Below are 24913 nucleotides of genomic sequence, written 5' to 3'. Positions count from 1 at the left end.
GTGATGATAGAATGTTCTCAATCTGCACTGTAGCCTCTAGCCCCAGATGTGGCTGTTGAATTGTAATGTGAGTAGAGTGACTGAGAAACTAAATTTTAGTTTTACTTGTTGTTGTTGTTATGTGCCATCGAGTTGGACTTGACTCATAGTGACCCCTCCTTGGATTTTCACGGTAGTATCTCTATGGAAGTAGATTGCCCCATCTTCCTTCCAAGGAGTGGCTGGTGGGTTTGAACCGCTAGCCTTCTGGTTAGCAGTCAAATGCCTTAGGCACTACGCTACTACTTATGTTTAATTAATTTAAATAGTCATATGTAGCTAGTAGCAACTGTTTTCCACAGTGTAGCCCTAGAGCTTTGTAAAGGTTGGGAAAAGGCTGAGGTCTCAGAGAGATTGGATCTCTTTTACCACTACATCTGGGACAGGGAGAGACCATCTGGCCACTGCCTGTCTCTCTTACCTCATCTTGTTCCACTCTCCCCATCACTCAAAATATTCCAGCCATACTGGGCTTCTTTTTGTACCTAAATATTCAAGTTTGTTTCTACTTTAGTTCCTTCCCTTGGCCTGAAACACTTCTTTTAGGCTTTTGGATGGCTGGCTCCTCTTCGTTTACTTTTAGCTCAAATGCTCTCTTCTCAGAGAAGTCTTCTCTGACCACTCTGATAGGGAACACAGTAGTGAACAACACAGGCCACTCTGTACTCTACTTCTAGTGGAATTTATATGTATTTCAGTAAACAAATTCATATACATTTACATAGGTATGTGTGTGGATACACATATACACATAATCATATTATCATATATAATCATATAGCATGAAAAATGGTCTTGAATGGTAAGAAGAAAAAAAGAAAAGGCTGTCTTTTAGGGAAAGAGATTTACAAGTGGGAATCCTAGTTTAGATAGGTTGTTGGGGAAGGCCTCTAACATAATGTGATAACTGATCAAAGACCTGAAGGAAGTTAGGGAGCAAGTCTGAGGATATCTGGAGAAGGGCATTCCAGGTAGAGGCACAGTAGATACAAAGATCCTGAAGTGAGCATACACTTAGCATATTTAAGGAACATCAATGAAGCCAATATAGCTGGTGTCGAATGAGTGAAGGAGAGCATAGTGGATTTAATCAGGGTTAGCCAGGACCAAATGATATAGGGTCTTTTAGGCCACAGTAAGCTCTTTGGATTTTATTCAGAGTGTACTGGGGTAACTGACAAGTTTTGCACACAGGACTGACATGATCTGACTATATTTTGAAGGACCATGTGGGCTGCTTTGTAAAGAATGGATTGGTAGAACCAGAGACTTTTTCAGAATTAAGAACAGGTAATAAAATGATATACTGATAGTGGTAGAATTGGTGAGAAGTAGCTGAATTCAGAAGGAGCCATGGTGGCATAGTGGTGAAAGTGCGCGGCTGCTAACTGAAAGGTTGGTACTTTGAACCCACAAGCTGCTTTGGACAAGAAAGTTTTGCAATTTGCTTCCACAAGATTATAACCTTGGGAACCCTATGGGGCAGTGTTCACTCTGTCCTATAAGGGTCATTGTGAGTTGGAATTGACCCTATGACAATGGGTCTGATTTGTTCAGTTTTTAGAAAATGTTTGTCTGGTCAGATTTAGAACATATTTTGAAAGTAGAATCAATAAGATTTGCTGGATGACCAGGTGTGGGATGCAGGCAAAGAGAGTCAAGGATGATCCCGAGATTTCTGGCCTAAGCAATTGGAAGAATTGAATTGACATTTATTGAAACAGGGAAGATTAGGGGAGGAAGAGATTATGAATGTGTGGCAGAGACAGCTACTTGTTATATATTTTATTTTAGTCTCCTTTTTCAGTAAAATATCTCTGATTTTTAGCTTAGTATATTGCCATCCAGCTAAAAAAAACTACAATCTGTAGACTTCCTACACTTAGATGTAGTAAACAAAGATTTCTTATAACAAAAAAAAGCACAAACCATAATCTTAAGTTTTGGCTAATGAAATGTAAGCAGGAGAGTTTAAAACTGTACTTAACTATATATATGATATGATTTTTTGCATAGAAAACTTGAGAAAATTTACACAATAGAACTAAAATAAATGAACGTAACAAGGTTACAATATAAAAGGTTACTGTACAAAAAATTGTGTTCTTGTATGCAAGTGGCAAATAATTAAAAATAAAATAAATACCATTTAGAATAGCACCAATAAAACATAAAATATTTAGAAATGAATCTAATGAAACCATGTCTTTCACATAAAGAACTATAAAACTTGGAAGAAAAAAATAATAAATCTTTAAATAAACAGAAAGATATTCCTTGTACATAAAGTGGAAGACTCAATATTGTTAATACATGAATGCATTCCAAATTGATCTACTGATTTAATGTACTCCCAATCAAAATTCTAGCAGATGTCTTTGTAGAACTAGACAAGTTGCTTCTAAAATGTATTTGGAAATGCAAAGTTCCTAGAACAATCAAAGCAATTTTAAGAAGGAAGTACAAATTTGAAGGATTTATCCAACCTGGTGTCAAATCTTAGTATAAAGCTATAGTTACTAATAATGTTTAATACTGGTGAAAAGATAGATATCTAGTTCAAAATACAGAATAGAGGGTCCAGAAACAGATCTCAATAGAGATACAAAGCAATTCAATGAAGGGGTAGTTTTTCCAAAAATGGTGCTGAAATAATTGCATATTTATATATCTTTACCCATAGCTCTATCTATCCATCTATAAATTAACCTTGATCCACATCTTGCACCATATATAAAACTTAATTCAAAATGGATCATATACCTAAAATATAAAACCCAAAGCTATAAAAATTCTGGGGGGAAAAAAAATAGGAGAAAGTCTTTGCAACCTTGTGGTAGCCAAAGAATTCTTAGGACACAAAAAGCATAAATCATAAAAGGGGAAAAAAAAAAGATAAGATGGACTTGATCAAAAATAAAAACTCTGCTCTTCAAAAGACACCACTGAAAAAGCAAAAAGGTAAGTAAAGCAGATGTATGCAATACATGTATCAGTCAAAGGACTGCTCTCCAGAATACACAAAGAATACCTGCAACTTAATAATAAGATGTAAGAAAATGAGAAAAAGATTGGAACAGAAATTTCACAAAACAAGATATATGAAAGGACCATAAGTACATGAAAAGATGATCAACATCATTAGTTACCAGGAAATGTAAATTGAAACTATCCTAAGGTATCTCTACATAAAACCTAATTATTCCAAGTGTTGATGAGGATGTGGAGAAACTAGAACTTTAATACATTCCTGAAGAAAACATAAAATTGTACAATCACTTTAGAAAATGACATGGCAGTTACTTAAAGAGTTAAACATACTCCTACGATACAACCCAGCAGTTCTGCTTATAGTTATTATAAGGTATTCCAAGAGAAATAAAAATGTAACTCTATACAAAGACTTGTACACAAATATTCGCAGCAGTTTTATGTATAACAGATGAACACTGGAAACAATCCATTCATCAACAGGTGAATGGATAAACAAATAATTGGCTATCCATACAATGGAATATTACTTGGGAATAACATGAAACTACCATATACTCCATAACACTGATCATCTCCAAATCACTGATGAGAGAAAGAAGCCAGCCCTCCTCTCAAAGGGCATAGACTGTATAATTCAATTTATATCAATTTCTAGAAAATGAAAACAAATCTGTAGTGACATAAAGCACATCAGTGGTTGCTTAAGGATGGGGATGTGGAAAAAAGATGAATTACAAAGGGACACAAATAAACTTTAAGGGTGTTATCTTGATTCTGGTGATGGTTTCATGGTTACATATGTAAGGTTGATTAAATTGTACCTTTAAGTATGAACAACTGAACCCAAACCCTCTGCCCTCTAGTTGATTCTGACCCACAGCGATCCTGTAAGACAGTGTAGAACTGCCTAATAGGGTTTCCTGCACTGTACATCTTTACAGAAGTAGACTACTATATTTTTCTCCTGTGGGGCAACTGGTGGGTTTGAAACGCTGTCCTTTGGGTTAGTAGCCAAGTGCTTAACAACTATGCCACCAGAGCTCTCCAGGTGCAGTTTAGTGTACTTTAATTACATTGCAATGAAGTTATGAAAACAAAATCCAGTTTCTCTGCTTATGAACTGTGTTACATTCAGCAAATTATTTAACTTTTCTGTGTATCAGTCACTTCATGTATAAAATGAGTTTGCTAATGGCACCTCTCCTTCCTTCTTCAAGGTCTGCCTTAGTCTGGAAGCCCCACTGAAACTTGTCCGCTGGTTTCCCAGCAAGTGGGTGACCCTGCTGGTATTTGAAATACCAGTGGCATAGCTTCCAGTATCACAGAAACACGCAAGGGGCCTGAGTACAACAAACTGACGGGTGGTATGGTGTTGACATGACTCAAAATGAGAAGAAACAGCTGCTAATATCTATTAGTAATAAGAACGTGTAATGTATGAAGTATAGCCACCCCCATTTTATAGATTAGGAAATGGAAGCATAGAGAAGCTTGGCAACATACTTGAGGTAACAAAATCAGTGAGAAGTGGGCGACCCTACTACAAAGGGAGGCAAGTGAACTATGGTGCCATTCAAGGGAAGAAAGTACAGCTTTTGTTGGTACTTTCAGATCCTTTTTGATTCAGCCAGTCCTCCCAATCCGGAGTAGCTGTCACAGCATGCAGCTATCAACTCCAGTCCATGGGTCACTGGACCACTCTTTGGGGCCAAATATCATCCCTCTAGGCTAGAATGAGCTTTCATTCACTGCAGCATTTTAGTAATTTACAGAATTACATCTTTAGTACTGTATTTTTTCATATATAATACATTCACATAAATAATGCACCTGCATACAATGTGCATAGTCCTCAGGAAACTAATATGTGAGGGAGTTGTATGGTTTGCAAAAAAAGTATAAAAGTATAAACATGTTATACTTTGGTGTTATTTGTTAAAAATGCAGTATTTTCCTCAAAATAATACTTATCAACTTCATACACTGTTGTCATAATTTTCTTTACTGCACCTCCAGGTTAGAGGTCTGTTCTCTGGAATGAAGATTACAATTCTATGAGGGAAAAACCAAAAATTAATTTAGAGATTCCTTCAATTCAAGGTAAATAAAATTTCAATAACATTTACAGGAAACTTCCTTTGGGTTGCATTAAATTCAAGTGAATAGAAATGGTATCTTTTTTGGTGCAATCTATTAATTAAAATAAAACCTTAGGCCCACAGGTAATAAGCATGTACTGCATACTTTCTGTTTGCCTAATATTTTAAGTATTAAAGGAGATAGGGAAGAAGATACGGTCTCTGGGCTGAGAAGCTGAAAGTCTAATTTGGAGGTAAGGCAGATATACACCTTCTTCTCCCCATTCTTCCCTTCTCCCCATTCCTTCCTGTATTAAGCTTACTATTACCCAAGCTTAAGTCAGACACCCGAGGAGACACAATTATGCTTCCTGCCTCTTCACACATGAAACTGCTGACAAGTCCGTGTGAGCCTGTGTGCTTTAGAATGCAAATCCTGTAGGAATTCAGAGATGGGAAATCTCATACTAGGCTGGGATTGCCATTCACAGGAGGTATCAGAAATAGCTGTATCTCACCACACACAGAGGAGTATAACAACAAATGCTGATGCTTGCCAAAAGGAGATGGAAATGTTCCATTTATATCTGCTGAGTAATCTTTTGGAAAATTCAAAGGCAAACTTCTGAGTTTGTACCACAGGTGTCTCACAACTCATACATAATATGAGGCAGGCTAATTAAGGACAAAATAAGAACAGAGAGCAGTTACAGGAAATCTAACACCAGCAGGCAATGGAGATGAACAAATTTTCTTCCCTATCCAGAAAGCACAACAGTGGGCACCCTGGTCTGTGGTGATGTTTACTCAACAGAAAATACCACTGGAAACAGAATAACCAGGGGCCTGCGCTCTCCGTCACCACACTGCTTTACTCCAAACATCATTTACTACCTGCGGCTGTGATTCCACAGGATTTATCCCTCACATAAAAAGGGAGTTAGGGAATTTTTTTTTTGGTGTGGAAACTATTCCCACTGGGTCTGGATATAATATTAAACCACAAATAACTGTCAGCACTTACGAAGAAAAAAAAAAAAAAAAAAACCACAACACTATAACAACTATTGAAGGTCCTGGAGCTTCCTTATTGTGCTTAAAACATGGCATTAAACCAACAACCCAGGGATTAGGGAATAAATAAGCAGACTTCCTTTGCTTTACTGAGTTCTGATATAAAGAGGAGAATGATCATATTTTATTACTGTCCACATTATCTATATTTTGGTCGTCAGTTGCTAAGCATATTTCAGGTACATTATGGAGTGGTTGATAAAAGCACCAAGGAGGGGTATTACATTATCATTCACCATCATTTAGACCTATAGAAATTTACTTACTTACCTCAATTTTCTTACCTGTAAAATGGGGATAATAATAGTATCTACCTCATAAGGCAGTTGTGAAGATTAAATAAAATATGTAAACTGCTTAGCACAGTAACTGGAAAATAGTAGGCACACAATAAATGTTATCTCTAAAACTGTATAATTATCACAGCAAAATTCAGATTTTAGCCTCAGTAACCGTATGTTGGAGAATCACTGCATTTTTTTCCTCCTAATTGGAGCCCTGGTGGCATAGCGCCTAAGGCATCTGACTGCTAACTAGAAGGCTGGCAGTTCAAACTCACTAGCCACTCCTCGGAAGGAAAGTTGGGCAATCTACTTTTGTAGAGATACTGCCTCAGAAACCCAAGGAGGGGTTTGTATGAGTTGGATCTGATGGGACGGCAGTGAGTTTGGTTAGGTTTTTTGGAATTGCAATTAGCTATTTGACAATTTCTCTTTATATTACTATAAAAGCCATTCTCTCTAGTTTTAATAACAACTTATATAGTGTTATTTGCCAGGCACTAATTCTAAACTCTTTTCATATGTTACTAAATTCTCCTAATTACTGTAATTATGATCTCTATATTTTTATAGGCAATGAAACTGAGGAGCAGAGAGTTAAGTGACTTGCCCAAGGGCACACATCCAGCAAGTGGGGCAAAGTAAGAACTGAACTCCAGTAGTCCAGCCCTAGTGTCTACAATTTTAGCCATTTACTATAATGCCTCTCAATATTTCTAGCAATTATTTTTTGGAATATAATCAAATTTGTTGTTGTTGTTATGTGCCATTGAGTTGGACCTGACTCATAGCGACCCTTCCTTGGGTTTCCGAGGCAGTATCACTACGGAAGTAGATTGCCCCATAGTCAAACTATGTACCCCTTAATCCAAGGTCAATGGCTATAATTTTTGAACTTCAAGCAACAGAAGAGCCCAATTGGTTTCCTTTAACCAGAAAGAAGTGACACTTCAAGCTTTCTGAACAGTAACAAAACGGCTTGTAAAATAAGCATATGCCAAATCCATTTTCTGAAGGAGTTAAATGTTCCTTCTTTAAGATGATATACATAAATTTTCTGATGGAAGGGGAATCGGATTGCTTGTTTCAAAATTTTTCACGTGGTAATAAAAATGGAATTGTAAACTGCCTCACCAGGCATGCCAGAAAGTTGTGGTTGAGCAAGGGGAGGTGTCTTTGGTGACAGAGCTGGCATCTTGGGGACCAGAATATACTGGCCACTATTTGGTCACAAGTGATAGGATCAGTGATTGGCTAAAAAAGATATGACTTGCCCGATTCTCCTCAAGTCAGACATTGCTCATTTCTACTTTATATTCTACCTTATCTTTCCTTTGAATAAAATGATGTAAATATGAAAATCTCCCTACATTTTTCATTTCAGTGTACCCCTGATTTCTCAATTGATTACTCTCAATTTTCCATTCATCATTCTGTTCCTCATCTCTTGTCTCTTGTCTCCCCATTTATACCTCCTTCATAACATCTTTCTTTAATGAGTTTTGTGTCCATTATTAATGAATGAGGTACTTATTTCTAAAAGAAAGAAGCCCCAGCTGCAAAACAGTGAAAATTAGTCCCATTATTAAACTAGCTTTTTCATTCCTTTGAAAAACTGTTCCAGTCCCACAGACTTCTGGGAAGATGGAAACAAAAGTGTGCCCTCTGTGAATACAGTAGTAGACCTGGTGTGGCATGAGTGTTGACAGCACAATTTATTTATTTATTTATCCTCTGGGATGGTCCAAAAGCTGATGGCTGTATATAGTAAGAGCCAAAGGATTCACTGTTCAGCAAGATCTCTCTGCTGCCTGCCAGGGCACTTAGAATCCTCAGTATTTGAGTATCTTCATTTACTTAAAGCCACTGCTAAAATACAAATATGTTACTTTGTGGACAAGGAGGTACATATCACCACTTGGCATATTCACATTTGGCATAAATTATTTGAACAGAGAGTTTAATAGATATCATCCAAAATTCTGAGAAAATGGAAGTCAGGGCAGGTATGTTCTGACAATGGGAAAAGAGAGGGAAAGAGAAAATTGGCTAGCCCCGGGTACTGGCTGGGAAGAGCCGGTTTGGGTGGGGCATGAAGTGGGCTTTTGTGGGAAAACTCAATTTGAGCAGTGGGTGAACACTTTAAGAGTATGAGGGGCATGGAGTAGGGCCAGCAATGCAGATATAACTTCTAAAAATTTTGTCTAGGACTAGCTTTAATATATTTATTGTAAACAGGGTCACCCATTCTCAATAGCAGAGGAAGATCACCACAAGAGGTTTGGATGCCTCAACCATTGAGTCTATATATTGTATTGGAGCAATGTTCCACTGGGCTATGTTCTCTGGAGAAATAAAAGCCTTTGGTGATTTGTCCCAATGAGGCTGTTGCCCAACAAATGGCATATGAAACAACGAAAACATTGTCTAACATAGCCCTTTGAATGAAAACCATTTATGTAAGATATCATTAGTCACCTGCCTTTACTTCAGTGGACATGCTCAGCACATACAGAAGTGCTCACTCCTTTCGGCTCCTTCACTTCCTTCTTTTGGATGACTCCCTGTATGGGAATTCTAACTGGACAGTGTAAATTCCACATATTCTTTTATTTACTTTAGAAATCAAGTTTCTAGATAGTTGGCTGAATAAAGGGAACTGATACTTAATATAGATATAGAAAAAAATTAGAATAAAAACCACAATGGTAACACTTATTACCCCAGTTCTAAATTTGCCTGAAAAACAGGAGGCCTTTCTTTGTATATTTAATTACTGTGATTAATTTGGATGGTTTACAGTTTTATGAAATGGACACTTTTTATTTGCATGGTCAGATATAAATCCCTCTCAGTCCATTGTTTCTAGTCTCTATCATCTGTGGGCCCCACTATGAAATGAGATATCAAAGCTCTGTAGACTATCTCTGGACAGATTTTAAGTAAGTATTGATCTAATATTAAACCTTTTAATAAATAAATAGTCTGGCTTAGAGGAACATGGAGGGATTAATTACAAACACATTGGTGAAAAGTAAATGTTTAAATCTCTTTAGTTCACAGAAATAAATGAAATTCCTGTAAATATTCAACAATAAAACTGGGCTTTGTTGTAAGCACTCACACTAATGATCAATAGCTGTTTGAGGTTGCAATAAAATGCACTGCAAGGATGTGGCTTCAAAGTTGGCCTCAAGTCTATAGCCCTAAAAGTCTTCTGGAAGAGAGATTTAAAAAATATCCACCCTTTGCAACTCTGAGAATATGAAAAGTGAAAATAGAAGCCACTTGAATGAGTGACAAATGATATAATTCAAAATGTTACACTCGTACATACTACAATATGGATGAATTTTGCAAACATTATACTGAGTGAAACAAGTGAGTCACAATGTGAAATATCTAGAATACGAATGTGTATAGAGAATAAAAGGTGCAGGAGGAAGAAAGAAAGGGAGAGTCACTGTTTAAGAGGCATTGAGTTTCTGCTGAGCTCTGGTGGCACTGTAGTTAAGGCATATGGTTCCTAACCAAAAGGTCAGTGGTTTGAACCCACCAGTTTCTCCATGTGATAAAGATGAGGCACTCTTCTTCTGTAAAGATTTACAGCCTTGGAAACTCTGCAGGGTTGGCATGAGTAGTAAATGACTGAATGGCAGTGGTTTTTTTTTTTTTTTCCTTTTTCTGTGGTTTTGAGTTTCTGCTAAGGGTGACTGATGGAAAAATTTGGAAATGGGTAACAGTGACGGTTGCAAAATATGATGAACATAATTAATGTCACTGGCTTGTACATGTAAAAGATGCTGAAATGGCAAGTGTTTGTTACATATATTTTTTTCCAATAATAATAATAAAAAAATGTTACATTTGGATGAGATAAGTTATTCTGAGCAATGGACAAAAACAGTGGCAAAGTCACTTCTTTCTGAATAGCTGTCATATTCAATAGCAGAGGTTATCATTGAATAGTTATCATTTATTGACTTCTTTATATGTGTCAAGTATTGTTTTGCATGTTTTTCATGTAAACCATTCTTTGTCTGGAGTCTCTGGGTGGTGTAAGTGGTTAATATGCTCAGCTGCTAACCAAAAGGTAGGAGTTTGAGTCCATCCACAGGTGCCTTGGAGAGGAAGCGTAACTTTCTACTTCTGGAAAATCAGCCATTGAAAACCTTATGAAGCACAGTTCTACTCCAACACACATGTGGTCTCCATGAGCTGAAACTGACTCAACAGAATTTTTTACTTTTTACTGGTTAGTCCCTGTCAATACTCACTTCATGTGTATTACCTGTACGTCAAATACATTCACAAAAGCAATGATACAAACATCTCCACTGTATTATGGATCTGGATTATATATCAGGAGATCAAATTTTAGGCTCAAGTTTCTCCTAAAAGGCTGTGTAAGCATGTACATGGCTTATCATTTCCCTGGGCCGCAGAAATGAGAACAGTAGTTCTTGACTTTATAAGCACAATGGCTACTGTATATAAAAAAAATTTGTTTTCTCACCATCATATCCAAACTAATATGACACCGGTGCTTCAAATGCCAGCAGGGTTACCCCTCGTGGACAGGTTTCAGCGGAGCTTCCAGACTAAGACAGACTTGGAAGAAGGAAGAGGCCATCCACTTCTCAAAGAATTGGCCAGTGAAAACCTTATGAATAGCAGTGAAACATTGTTTGATATATTACTAGAAAACTTTATGAACAGCTCTGAAACATTGTGCAACACAGTGGTGGAAGATGAGCCCCTCAGGTTGGAAGGCACTCAAAATATGACTGGAGAAGTGCTGCCTCCTCAGAGTGTAGCCTTAATGATAGAGATAGAGCAAAGCTTTTGGGACTTTCATTCACTGATGGGGCACATCTCAAGGTGAGAAGAACCAGCTGCAAACATTCATTAATAATCAGAACATGGAGTGTATGAAGTATGAATCTAGGAAAATTGGAAGTTGTCAAAAATGAAATGGAACACATAAAGATTGATATCCTAGCCATTAGTGAGCTGAAATGGACTGATTTGGGCCATTCTGAATCAGACAATCTTATGATCTACTATGCTGGGAATGACAAATTGAAGAAGAATGGTGTAGCATTCATCATCACAAAGAATGTATCAAGATCTATCCTGAAGTATAATGTTGTCAGTGATAGGATAATATTCATATGCCTATGAGGAAGACCAGTTAATGCTGTTATTATTCAAATTTACACACCAAACACCAAAGCCAAAGGTGAGGAAATTGAAGATTTTTACCATCCTTTGCAGTCTGAAATTGACTGAATATGCAATCAAGATGTGTTAATTATCACTGGCGATTGTAATGCAAAAGTTGGAAACAAAGAAGAATCACCAGCAGTTGGAAAATAAGGCCTTGGTAGTAGAAATAACTCTGGAGATCGTATGATAGAATTTTGCAAGACCAATGACTTATTCATTGCAAATACCTTTTTTCAACAACACAAACGGTGGCTATACATGTAGACTTCGCCAGACAGAATACACAGGCATCAGATTGACTTCTTCTGTGGCAAGAGGCGATGGAGAAGCTCAAATATCTTCAGCCAAAACAAGGCCAGAAGCTGATTGTGGAACAGACCATCAGCTGCTCATATGCAAGTTCAAGCTGCAGCTGAGGACAACTACAAGAAGTCCACAGAACCAAAATATGACCTTGATTATATCCAAAACAAGGCCAGAAGCTGATTGTGGAACAGACCATCAGCTGCTCATATGCAAGTTCAAGTTGCAGCTGAGGACAACTACAAGAAGTCCACAGAACCAAAATATGACCTTGATTATATCCATCCTGAATTTAGAAGACCATCTAAAGAACAGATTTGATGCAATGAACATCAGTGACCAAAACCAGAGGCGTTGTAGGATGACATCAAGAACATCATCCATAAAGAAAGCAAAAGGTCATTAAAAAGACAGAATGGAAGAAAAGACCACAATGGATGTCAGAAGAGACTCTGAAACTTGTCCTTGAATGGAGAGTAGCTAAAGCAAATGGAAGAAATCACAGGATAAAAGAAGTAAACAGAAGATTCCAAAGAGCAGCCTGAGAAGACAAAGTCAATTATTATAATGAAATGTATAAAGACCTGGAGTTAGGAAACCAAAAAGGAAGAACATGCTTGGCATTTCTCAAGCTGAAAAAACTAAAGAAATAATTTAAGCCTCGAATCACAATACTGAAAGATCCCATGGGCAATATGTTGAATGATGCAAGAAACATTAAAAGAAAATGGATGGAATACACAAGAGTCATTATGCCAAAAAGAACTGGTCAGTGTTCATCCATTTCAGGAGGTGGTACGTGATCAAGAACCAATGGTATTGAAGGAAGAAGTCAAAGCTGCACTGAAGGAATTGTCAAAAAACAAGGCTCCAGGAACTGATGGAATATCCACTGAGATGTTTCATCCAATGGATGATTCACTGGAGGCACTCACTTGGCTATGCCAAGATATTTGGAAGACAGCTACCTGGCCAACTGACTGGAAGAGATCCATATTTGCATCCATTCCAAAGAAAGGTGATATCATAGAATGTGATTACCGAACAACATCATTGATATCACATGCAAGTAAAATCTTATTGAAGATAATTCAAAAATGGTTGTAGCAGTGTATTGACAGAGAACTTCTAGAAATGTAAGCTGGATTCAGAAGGGGATGTGGAGCAAGGGACATCATAGCTGATGTCACATGGATCTTGGTTCAAAATAAAGAAAGATGTTTATTTGTGTCTTATTAACTATGCAAAGGCATTCGATTAGGTGGATCATAACAAATTGTGGATAACATTGAGAAGAATGGGAATTCCAGAACACTTAATTGTACTCATGAGAAACCTGTAGATAGACCAGGAGGTTGTCATTCGAACAAGGGGATACTGCATGGTTTAAAATCAGGAAGTGAGTGCATCAGGGTCGTCCTTCACCATACTTATTCAATCTGAATGCTGAGCAAATAATTCAAGAAGCTGGACTATATGAAGAAGAACATGGCATGAGATTACAGGAAGGCTCATTAACAACCTGAGATACAGAGACAACATAACATTCCTTGTTGAAAGTGAGGATGACTTGGAGCACTAACTGATGAAGATTAAAGACTACAGTCTGCAGTATGGATTACTCAATATAAAGAAAACAAAAATCCTCACAACTGGACCAATAAGCAGCATCATGATAAATGAAGAAGAGACTGAAGTTGTCAAAGACTTCATATTGCTTGATTCTACATCAACACCAATGAAAGCAGCAGTCAAGACATCAAAAGATGTACTGCATTGGGCAAATCTGTTGCTAAAGACCTCTTTCAAGTGCTGAAGAGCAAAAATATCTCTGTGAATACTAAGATGCACCTGACCCAACCCATGGTATATTTATTCATTTTATTTTGATTTTGGTGAAAGTTTACAAAGCAAATTCACTTTCCATACAGCAGCTCACATACACTTGACTACAATTTACCACAATCACCTCATATGCATGTGAGAGCTGGACAATGAATAAGGAAGACTGAAGAAGAGTTGATGTTTTTGAGTTGTGTTGGTGAAGAATGCTGAAAGTACCACGGACTGCTAAAAGAACTAACAAATCTGTCCTGAAGAAGTGCAGCCAGAATGCTTCTTGGAAGCGAGGATGGCCAGACTTTGTCTCACCTACCTGGGTCATGTTGTTAGAAGGGATCATTTTCTGGAGAAGGATGTCATGCTTGGTAAAGTGGAGGGTCAACAAGAAAGGGGAAGGCCCTCGACAAGATGGATTGACATGGTAGCTGCAGTGATGGGTTCAGGTATAGTAGGGCTTGTGAGGCTGGCACAGGACTGGGCAGTGTTTCGTTCTGTTGTACCTAACATCACTATGAGTCAGAGATGACGGCACATAACAACAACAAAAACAAAAATATGACAGCTGTATGTTTTATAATGGATGACAGGAAAAACACATGATGAAAAGTTCATAAGAATTCAGCAATGTTTTTAAATGAATTTGTCATTCATTAATCATAACAGTAAGAGAGTACCATATAGATATATACAAGACATTACTTTTTCTCAGTTGATGCTTGACGTACACTTGGAACACTTGCAATAATTTGGAGAAACCAGGGCTCCTTGGTCTACTGGCTGGTAGCCAGGGTATAGTTCTTTCCTATCTTACTCTAGGTTAAAGGCATTTTTCTTCTGTAAGTAGTCAGATCAATCAACTGTGTGTCATATGGTGATGCCAGATGGTCTTGGTCAAGAGTTTTCCATGTTGCCAGTTCAACAATGAGCTTTGGTAGATATACAAGTTAAACTGGACAGGTGAGTTACAAGAGTTCTATGTCACTCTAGGGTGGCCAACCTTTCCACTTACTTCAGGATCAAACTACCACAATGAAGGCATCCTTTGGTTTGCTTCTGCTGAATAACTGTGGGCTACGACCAAGAAGCAATACTTCCTAACCCTGTAAGAATAACAGAGCACCTATGTGATAGGTGCAATGCCAAAAGCTTTATCTGTTATGCCTAATCTTAACAATCACTCTGCAAGGGCGATATCTCTATTATACAGATAAACAAATCGCTGCCCAGAGATCAAATTACTTGCCCAAGACCACATAGCTGGTAAGTGGCTGAGTGGAGATTGTCTTTCTCCAAAGTGCACATTCTTTCAGTTTTACACAGTGCTGAGCATTCTTTTATTTCTTTGAAATACTATTCATTTTATCTTGACAAAAGTTATACTCTTTAATCCCTAAGCAGCTCTTTCTGCCATTTTGTTCTTGGGACTTGATTTCTTTCCCATTTAAGTTCAATCAGATGGAGCCTATGACTCAGACTTAGCCCACAGAATATATTGAGAGGATTAAAACATGCATTATTTTTTTTCTCTATTCTATTTTCTGTCTTCTCCTCTTCACTCCTATTTTCTATATGATGTTTCTATTCTGTATAAAGGTACATAACAATTACTCCATAATCATTTCTTATGGTTTATACTCTTACAATGTTATGTATATATTCACATGAGGACTTAAATTAAGATATGAAAGGCACATAAAGACATAGGGCAGCTACATAATTTGTCATGCACAAGGTGTCATAATAAGCCTTAGGATCATTTCAATTTTTAGAGTCTATAAAATGTTCAGCTACTAATGTAATTATGGTAGAATGCACCTAGATTTAGATACCAAAGGATCTGCAGATGATGCAATGGTTAGCTCTTTGTAGGATTATCTTCTTTGTGCAAGAGATGTCACTGACTCTACACCTGGCTGAAATGGTCAGTAATAGACTTCACTGCAGGATTCCACTGCCTTCCAATCCACCAAACAAGACAGAGCTACATGGTCAATTTGAACTTTTGCCTATGGTTTACTGGTGCCTAACAGATTCTTATGAGCTTTGGTAGTGCAGTGCCTAAGGCACTTGACTGCTAACCAGAAGGCTGGTGGTTCAAACCCACCAGCCACTCCTCGGAAGGAAGGTCGGGCAATCTACTTCTGTAGCGATACCACCTTGGAAACCCAAGGAGGGGTTGCTATGAGTAGAGTCTGACTCAATGGCACATAACAACAACAATAGATTCTTAGACCATACTCCTGAGAGGCAGGTGGAAATGTAGCCCTATCTGACATACTATCAGAGAAAATATCTTTAGAAGTTTGGGCCCTATGTACAGAGGAAGAAATATCTAATCATATTTATTATGGCACAAGTAGTAGTCTGTTAATGAAAAACACTTTTCAGTATTTACAGGAATTTAAGAGAATTAGTGACTTTCTGGTATCGCAACAGTTTTTTCCTTGCCTTCCCTTTATTTATTTTTAAATGAAATTTTCATTATTCCCATTTCAACTTCTAATATTGTTTTCTATACTTATAAAGTTATAACTCATACAACTTTATAATAAATTTTCCTTAAGTCCCATGATTTCTTTCACTGTATAAAATCCAAATAGGAGAATCTGAGTTATGAACACAGATCCATTTTATAATAATTCATTTTGATCTTGAAACAAAGATAAAATTGATCTGAAATCCAATTTCTTTCCTGTCTCTAATATTTTCTTTCCATAGTCAGGAAAGCTTGTTTTATCTTTGTTCAATTTTAATAATTTTACATTATATTTGATACGAATTTATTTTATGGTGCTGTATTAAGACTTGCTCTTATATACATAGCTATTTTTCTGTCCTTGTAGTTCTACAAGATGAAGTTGTTTTTTTTTGTTTACCTAAAATTTTCACCAAATGCCCTTCTATGATTAGTTGTTGTTTGTTCTGTAATTCTTTAATGTAATCCACACAGTCTTCATTTTGCATTCATGATGGATTACTTGTCTGAACAAATATTAATTTTGCATACGCACATGTCTTTTCGGTCTTTCAATGAAATTTGCTTCAATCAACTTATAGACCACAGTTACATCAAACAATATCTTAAAGATTCAAGGTAGACAAAATAATAACTTATATACATGAAAAGCTTATCATGTCTAAGGAATCCCAAAGAATTTTGGAAAATTTAAAATGATCTTCAAACTATGAGAGAAAAAAACATGATGGCTGCTTAACAGCATTCAGCAACAGTTTACAAAAAAGGAGACAAATCAAAATTGAATACCACAGTATCTTGGTGAAACTACTTGTGGTATGTGGAAATCATGTGGGAACTTCAGAAGGACACAGCATTTTAAAACTATGAAATGTTAAACAGGCATTTTTGTGTGATCAACTGAAACTTAGATGATATTCAGTAATAGTTATTATCTTTTAGATTATTCAAACTATTTTTAAAGTGAAGTAACTAGGGGCTACATTTGCAAGCAGACATCTTATTATGACCCTGCTTTGGCACAAATGGTCAATAATATGACACTAGGATATATGTCACAATAAAACATACAACTTAGGCTATGAGGTCCAGAATATTTGATAATGGTGGAGAAAAAAACTGAAATTACATCTGGTTATTTGACCTTGGAACTGATCAAGAAAACACTACAAGTATGATTCAATAGTTTCACGTCCTAAGAACACTGCACTATATAGTTACTTCTTGACATATACAAAAGCCTTACTATTTTAAACTGAAAACAATTAATTCCCATTACAGACAGAACTTTGTACTTTATGCAAAATACTATTTCATTTAATCTTGTAATGTGGAATCTAGATGTTAAAAGTATGCAAAACATGGTATAAAAACATGTTGTGTGTCACTGAGTTGATTACAACTCATGTTATTGTTGTTGTTAGGTGCCATCAAGTCGGCTCTGACTCATAGTGACCCCATGTACAACAGAATGAAACACTACCAGCTGCTGTACCTCCTCCCAATTGCTGCTCTACTTGAGCCCATCACTGTAGCCACTGTGTCAATCCATCTCAAAGAGGGTCTTCTCTTTTTTTACTGACCCTCTACTTTACCAAGCATGATATCCTTCTGCAGGGAATGGTCCCTTCTGATTACATGACCAAAATAGGTGAGATGAAGTCTGGCTTTTCTAGCTTCTAAGGAGCATTCTGGATTCACTTTTTGAGGACAGATTAATTAGTTCTGGTAGTCCATGGTATTTCCAGTATTTTTCACCAACACAACAATTCAAAGGCATCAACTCTTCTTTGGTCTTCTTTATTCATTGTTGAGCTTTCATATGCATATGAAGTGATCAAAAATACCATGGCTTAAGTCAGGGGCACCTTAAAAGTGGTATCTTTGCTCCTTAATACTTTAAAGAGGTCTTTGTAGATTCGCCCAGTGTAATACAATATTTGATTTCTGGACTGATACTTCCATGGGTGTTGATTGTGGGTCCAAGTAAAATGAAAGCCTTGACAACCTCAGTCTTTTCTCCATTTATTATGATGTTGCTTCTTGGTCTAGTTGTGAGGATTTTTGCTTTTTTATGTTGAGGTGTAATCTGTACTAAAGACTGTAGTCTTTGACCTTCATCAGTAAGTGCTTCAAGTCATCTTCATTTTCAGCAAGCAAGGTTGTGTCATTTGCATATCACAGGCTGTTAATGAGTCTTCCTCCAATTTTGATGCCACATCCTTCTTCATAAAGTTCAGCCTCTCAGATTATTTGCTCAGCATACAGATTGAATAAGTATGGTGAAAAGATTTAAGACTGATTCACATACTTTCTGATTTTAAATCATGCAATATCCCCTTGTTTTTTTGAATGACAGCCTCTCAGTCTATGTACAGGTTCCTCATGAACACAATTAAGTGTTTTGGAATTACCTTTCCTCACAATGTTATCCACAATTTGTTATAATCCACATGGTCAAATGTTTTTGCATAGTCAATAAAACACAGATAAACATCTTTCTGATATTCTTTGCTTTCAGCCAAGATCTATCTGACATCAGCAATGATGTACTTCATTCCACATCCTCTTCTAAAACTAGCTTTAATTTCTGGAAATTTCCTGTCCATGTATTGCTGAAACCTTTTTTGAATTGCCTTCAGCAAAATTTTACTTGTGTGTGATACTAATGACATGGTTTGAAAACTGGATCACCTTTCTTTGGAATGGGTACAAATATTGACCTCTTCCAGTCAGGTGGCAAGGTAGCTGTCTCTCTATTTTTTTTTTTTTTTTTTGCATAAATGAGTAAGCACCTCCAATGCTGCATCCATTTGTTGAAACACCTTAGTGAGTATTCTGTCAATTTGTGGAACCTTGCTTTCCCCCCCCCCCCCATTTCTTCACTGAAGCTTCGATTTCTTCCTTCAGTACCATTAGTTCTTGATCATATACTACTTCCTGAAATGGCTGAAGGTTGATATATTCTTTTTGGTATAGTGACTCTATATACTCCTTCCATCTCTTGATGCTTCCTGCATCATTCAATATTTGGACCACAGAATTCTTCAATACCGTAAATTGAAGCTAGAATTTTTTCTTCAGTTCTTTCTGCTTAAGAAATGTCAAGTGTGTTCTTCTCTTCTGGTGTTCCAACTCCAGGTCTTTGCAGATTTCATTGTAATACTTTACTTTGTGTTCTTGAGCTGCTTGTTGAAATCTTCTGCTCAGCTCTTTTATTTCAACATTTCTTCCATTCACTTTAGCTACTCTCCATTCAGAGCAAGTTTCAGATTTTCTTCTGGCATCCAATTTGGTCTTTTCTTCTAATCTTTTTAATGACCTTTTGTTTTCTTCATGTGTAATTTTTTTGATGTCATCTCACAAGTCCTCTGGTCTTTGGTCATTGGTATTCAATGTGTCAAATCTATTCTTCAGATGGTCTCTAAATACAGGTGGGATATAATTAAGGTCATATTTTGGCTCTTGTGAACTTGTTTTAATTGTCTTCAGCTTCAACTACTTGCATATTAGCAACTGATGGTCTGCTCCACAGTCTGCTCCTGGCCTTGTTTTGGCTGAATATTTTGAGCTCCTCCACTGCCTTTTTCCACAGATGTAGTTGATCAGATTCATGTATAATCTGTCTGGTGAGGCCACATATATAGCTTCTGTTTGCTTATGCTGTTGAAAAAAGTATTTCCAACGAATAAATTGTTGGTCTTGCAAAATTTTATCATGCAATCTCCAGTGTCATTTCTATCATGAAGGTCATATTTTCCAGCTACTAATGCTTCTTCTTTGTTTCCAACTTTTGCATTCCATAAAGAAGTAATTATCAATACGTCTTGATTGCATTTTTGTCAATATCACACTGTTGATTTAGTAAAAAGTTTCAATTTCTTCAGCTTTGGCTTTAGTGGTTGGTGTGTAAATTTGAATAATAGTAGTGTTAACTGATCTTCCTTGTAGGCATATGGACATTATCCTATCACTGACAACATGGTAATTAAGGATAGCTCTTGAAATGTTCTTTCTGATGATGACTGTGATGCCATTCATCTTCAATTTGTCATTTCTGGCATAGTAGATCATATGACTGTCTGATTCAAAATGGCCAATACAAGACCATTTTACCTCACTAATGCTTAGGATATCAATCATTTTGTGTTTCAGTTCATTTGTGACAACTTCCAATTTTCCTAGATTCATACTCTATACATTCCATTTTCCAGTTATTAATGGATGTTTGCAGTTGTTTCTTCCCATTTTGAGTTGTGCCCCATCAGCAAATGGAGGTCTCAAAAGCTGGACTCTATCCACATCATTAAGATAAACTCTACTTTGAGGAGGCAGCTCTTCCTTAGTTGTACTTTGATGCCTTCCAACCTGAGGGGCTGGTCTTCTGGCACTGTATCAGACAATGTTTCACTGCTACTCATAAAAAGCTTTCCAGTAATACATGAGGCAGTGCTACTGCTATTCAGAAGGTTTTCAGGGGCCAACTTTTTCAGAAGTGGATGGCCCTGTCCTTCTTACCAGTCTGTCTTAGTTTGGAAGCTCTGTTGAAACTTGTCCACCTTGGGTGCCTTTGTTGGTATTTGCAGTACCAGTGGCATACCTTTCTGTCTCACAGGAACATGCAAGCCATCACAGTATAAGGAACTGACAGATGCGTGGTGGTTCCAATTCAAAACAATATATGACAGAGTAGGACTGCTCCAATTTCTGCAGTCAAAATTGACCAAACATGCAATCAAGATGTACTGATAATTACTGGTGATTGGAATGTGAAAACTGTAATGAAAGAAGCAGCATCCATAGTTGGAAATGGTGGTAGAAATGTTGCTGGAGATCATGTGATATAATTTTGTAAGATCAACAACTTATTCATTGCAAATATCTTCTTTAAACAACATAAACAGCAACTATACACATGGACCTCACCAGATGGAATACACAGGAATCAAATCAACTACATCTGTGGAATGGGGTGATGGAGAAGCTCAGAACAAGGCCACAGGCCGACTGTGGAACAAACCATCAATTAATTGCTCATATGAATGTTTAAGTTGAAGCTGAAGAAAATTAAAACGAGTCCACTGGAGTCAAAATACAACCTTGAGTATATCTCACCTGAATTTAGAGAAGCTGAAGAAAAGATGTGATACACTAAACACCAGTGACTGAAGACCAGATGAATCATGGGATGACAACAAGGTCATCATACATGAAGAAACCGTAAAATCATTAAAAAGAATAGAAAGAAAGACAAGACCAAAATGGATTCCAGAAGAGACTCTGAAAATTTCCCTTGAATGAAGAAGAGCTAAAATGAGTGGAAAAAATGATGAAGTAAAAGGGCTGAACAGAATATTTCAAAGGGCAGCTTGAGAGGGCAAAGTAAAGTACTATAAAGAAATATGCAAAGACTTGGAGTTGGAAATCAAAGGGGAAAAGCACACTCAGCATTTCTCAATCTAAAGAACTGAAGAAACAATTCAAGCCTCAAGTTGTGACAATGAAGGATTCTATGGGCAACACAGAAAGCATCAAAAGAAGGTAGAAAGAATACACACAGTCACTGTACCATAAATAACTGGACAACTTTCAACCATTTCACGTATCTTATGATCAAGAACTGGTGGTACTGAAAGAAAAAGGCCAAGCTGCACTGAAGAAACTGGTGAAAAACAAGGTTCCAGGAATTGACGGCATACCCATTGAGATGCAGTGCTGAAAGTTGTTTATGCCAAGAAATTTGGAAGACAGCTACCTTGCCAACTGACTGGAAGAGATCCATATGTGTGTCCATTCCAAAGAAAGGTGATCCACCAGAATACAGAAATTATCAAACAATATCATTAATATCACATACAAATAAAATTTTGCTGAAGATAATTCAAAAAAGGTTTCAGCAGTACATCAACAGGAAACTTATAGAAATGCAAGCTGGATTCAGAGGAGAACATGGAATGACAGCTATCAATGTTGCTATCAGGTGGGTCTTGGCTGAAGGTAAAGAATATCAAAATTTGTTTACCCTTGTTTTATTGACTATGCAAAAGCATAGTCATAACAAATTATGGATAACATTGTGAAGACGGGAATTCCATTTAACTATGCTCATGAGGAAACTGTACATAGGCTGACAGGTAGTCTTTTAGAAAGAACAAGGGGATACTGAATGGATTAAAATCAGGAAAGGTGTGCTTCAGAGTTGTATACTTTCACTATAGCTATCAATCTGTATGTGAACATATAATCTGAGAATGTGGACTATATGAAGAACACATTATCAGGATTGGAGGAAGATTCATTAAGAACCTGATAACACAACCTTGCTTGCTGAAAGCGAAGATGATTTGTAGCATTTATGGATGAAGATCAATGACTATATGTATATTCTTGTCACCTGACATGAATATACCACAAATGGGATGCTTGAACAAACAGGCGTTTATTCTCTTATAATTTGAGAGGTTAGAAGTCCAAGTTCAAAATGCCAGGCTCCAGGGGCTGGGTGAAAGCCTCTAAACTTTGGGCTTGAGTTCTGCCTTCTGCTTCAGGCACAGTGGAGCTAGAGGCTTTTCTTCACTCAGACAGCTGCTGGCTGCTGAGGCTGACAAGCCCATAGTTGACAAGTAAAAAAGCACAGTCCCGATGTTACCAAACCACACAGCAGGCCTTTAATTCAAGTCCACACAACGTCCCAAAGTCAGCAGAACATGGCAGGCTGCTGAACAATGACGCAGCTACATGCAGGGTCCAAGCGTGCCATAAGCTAGAGACCATTCTCAAAGCTGTTTCTTATATACGGGAAGCAGAGCACATACCTAAAGTAGCTACTCTGCTGCTCCAATAGATTCCACCATGGAGTTAATTGCCAATCTCACCATGGGGAATAACTACATTCAGCTGCCTAGCCACTCAATCAACCAGGCCCAGCCAAGTTGACACACAAACTGAACTACCACACTATAGTCTTCAGTATGGAATATACCTCAACATAAAGAAAATAAAAATGTTCACAACTGAATCAGTAAGCAACATCATGAAAAACAGAGAAAAGACTGAAATAGTCAAAGATTTCATTTTACTTGGTTCCAGAGTCAATATCCATGGAAGCAGCAGTCGAGAAATCAGATGACATACTGTACTGGGTAAATCTGCTGCAAAAGACTTCTTTACAGTGTTTGAGAGCAAACAGTTCACTTTGAAGACTAAGGTGAACCTGACCCAAGCCATGGTATTTTCAAAAGCCTCATATATATGTGACAGGTGGACAATGAATAACGAAGACTGCAGAAGAATTGGTGCATTTCAATTGTAGTGCTGGTGAAGAATATTTAATGTACCATGGAATGCTCCTTAGACTCGAGAATGGCCAGGCATCGTCTCTCATATCTTGGTCATGTTGTGAGAAGGGACCAGTCCCTAGAGTAGTATATCCGGCTAGGTAAAGTGGAAGGTCAGCAAAAAAGTAAAGAGCCAGAATGAGATGGACTGACACGATGGCTGTGACAATGTATGGGCTCAAGCAAAACAAGGATTGTGAGGATGGCATAAAACCGGCAGTGTTCTGTCTTGTTGTGCACGGGGTTGCTATCAGTCAAAATTGACTGGATGGTACCTAACAACAACAGGCCTGCCCCACAGGATTTCCTAGGCTATAATCTTTACAGGAGCAGATTGCTAGGTCTTTTCTCTCATGGAGTGGCTATAGGTTCAAACTGCCAATCTTCCTGTCAGCGTCTGAGTACTTAAACATTGTGCTACCAGGGCTCCTTACAAATATGTATACAGATATATGTGTATGTACATATCGATCAATTAGTCCACCAGTGGTTCAATATTCATTTTTTTTGTGGTCCTACTAGTACCAGCTTGTCTGCAATGTTTTGTTGATAAAGATAACTTAGTCTCTTCCCTCAAGGAGTTTAATTCTATAAGAAAAGAGCTATACCAGCACATAAATTACAATACTGGAAATTATAAGTTAGATGGTAAAGGGTAGCTCTTAAAAGCAAGTGTGGTAGACTGAAAAATATGACCAATATATTTCGTACTTCCCCACCCCTTATATCTGATCAGCAGAATGTGGCAAAAGTATTATTATAAAGTTCTAGAGTGCTGTCTCAAGAGGCATTGCAGCTTCCACTCTTCTCTTCTTGGGACATGCCTGGTAAAATGCAAGGAAGCTTGGGTGAGAAAGCATGTCCAAGGAGATAGAGGCTCAGCCTATTACCAGCACTAAGGCTCCAGATATGTAAGTGACAGTATATTATATAGTCTCCAGCCTTAGTCAAGCTACTAGATGACTGAAACTAGAAAAGTGGAGAACAGCAGAACAGCAGAAAATCACTTGGTTGAGCTCAGCCTAAACTGTGTACCCATACTGGCAAACCAATAAATACTAAATAGTTGTCTTAAGACATTATATTTTGGGGTAGTTATTTTATGGATAATTGGTATAGCAGGTTCATTAACAGTAGTGAGAATGATAGCTGAATAGCAATGCAGAATGGAAAAGAGATAAAAAACATTATCACTGTTCACATGAAGAATCTTAAGTCATCATCTGCTTCACTCTCATTGATACCTGATAAAAAGCTATT

The 24913-nt window shown here is 37.3% G+C and overlaps 1 protein-coding gene across 1 annotated transcript in view; it reads right to left on the bottom strand.

The window, feature by feature from the left end:
• Window positions 1-24913, bottom strand: part of FER (FER tyrosine kinase) — a 627157-nt gene that overhangs the window by 12620 nt on the left and 589624 nt on the right. The window lies entirely within an intron of this gene.

This window comes from Orycteropus afer, unplaced genomic scaffold (assembly GCF_000298275.1).
Source record: "Orycteropus afer afer isolate SDZICR_OR568_19922 unplaced genomic scaffold, OryAfe1.0 scaffold00350, whole genome shotgun sequence".
Classification (NCBI taxonomy): Eukaryota; Metazoa; Chordata; class Mammalia; order Tubulidentata; family Orycteropodidae; genus Orycteropus; species Orycteropus afer.
This window is presented reverse-complemented; position numbering and strand designations above follow the sequence as displayed.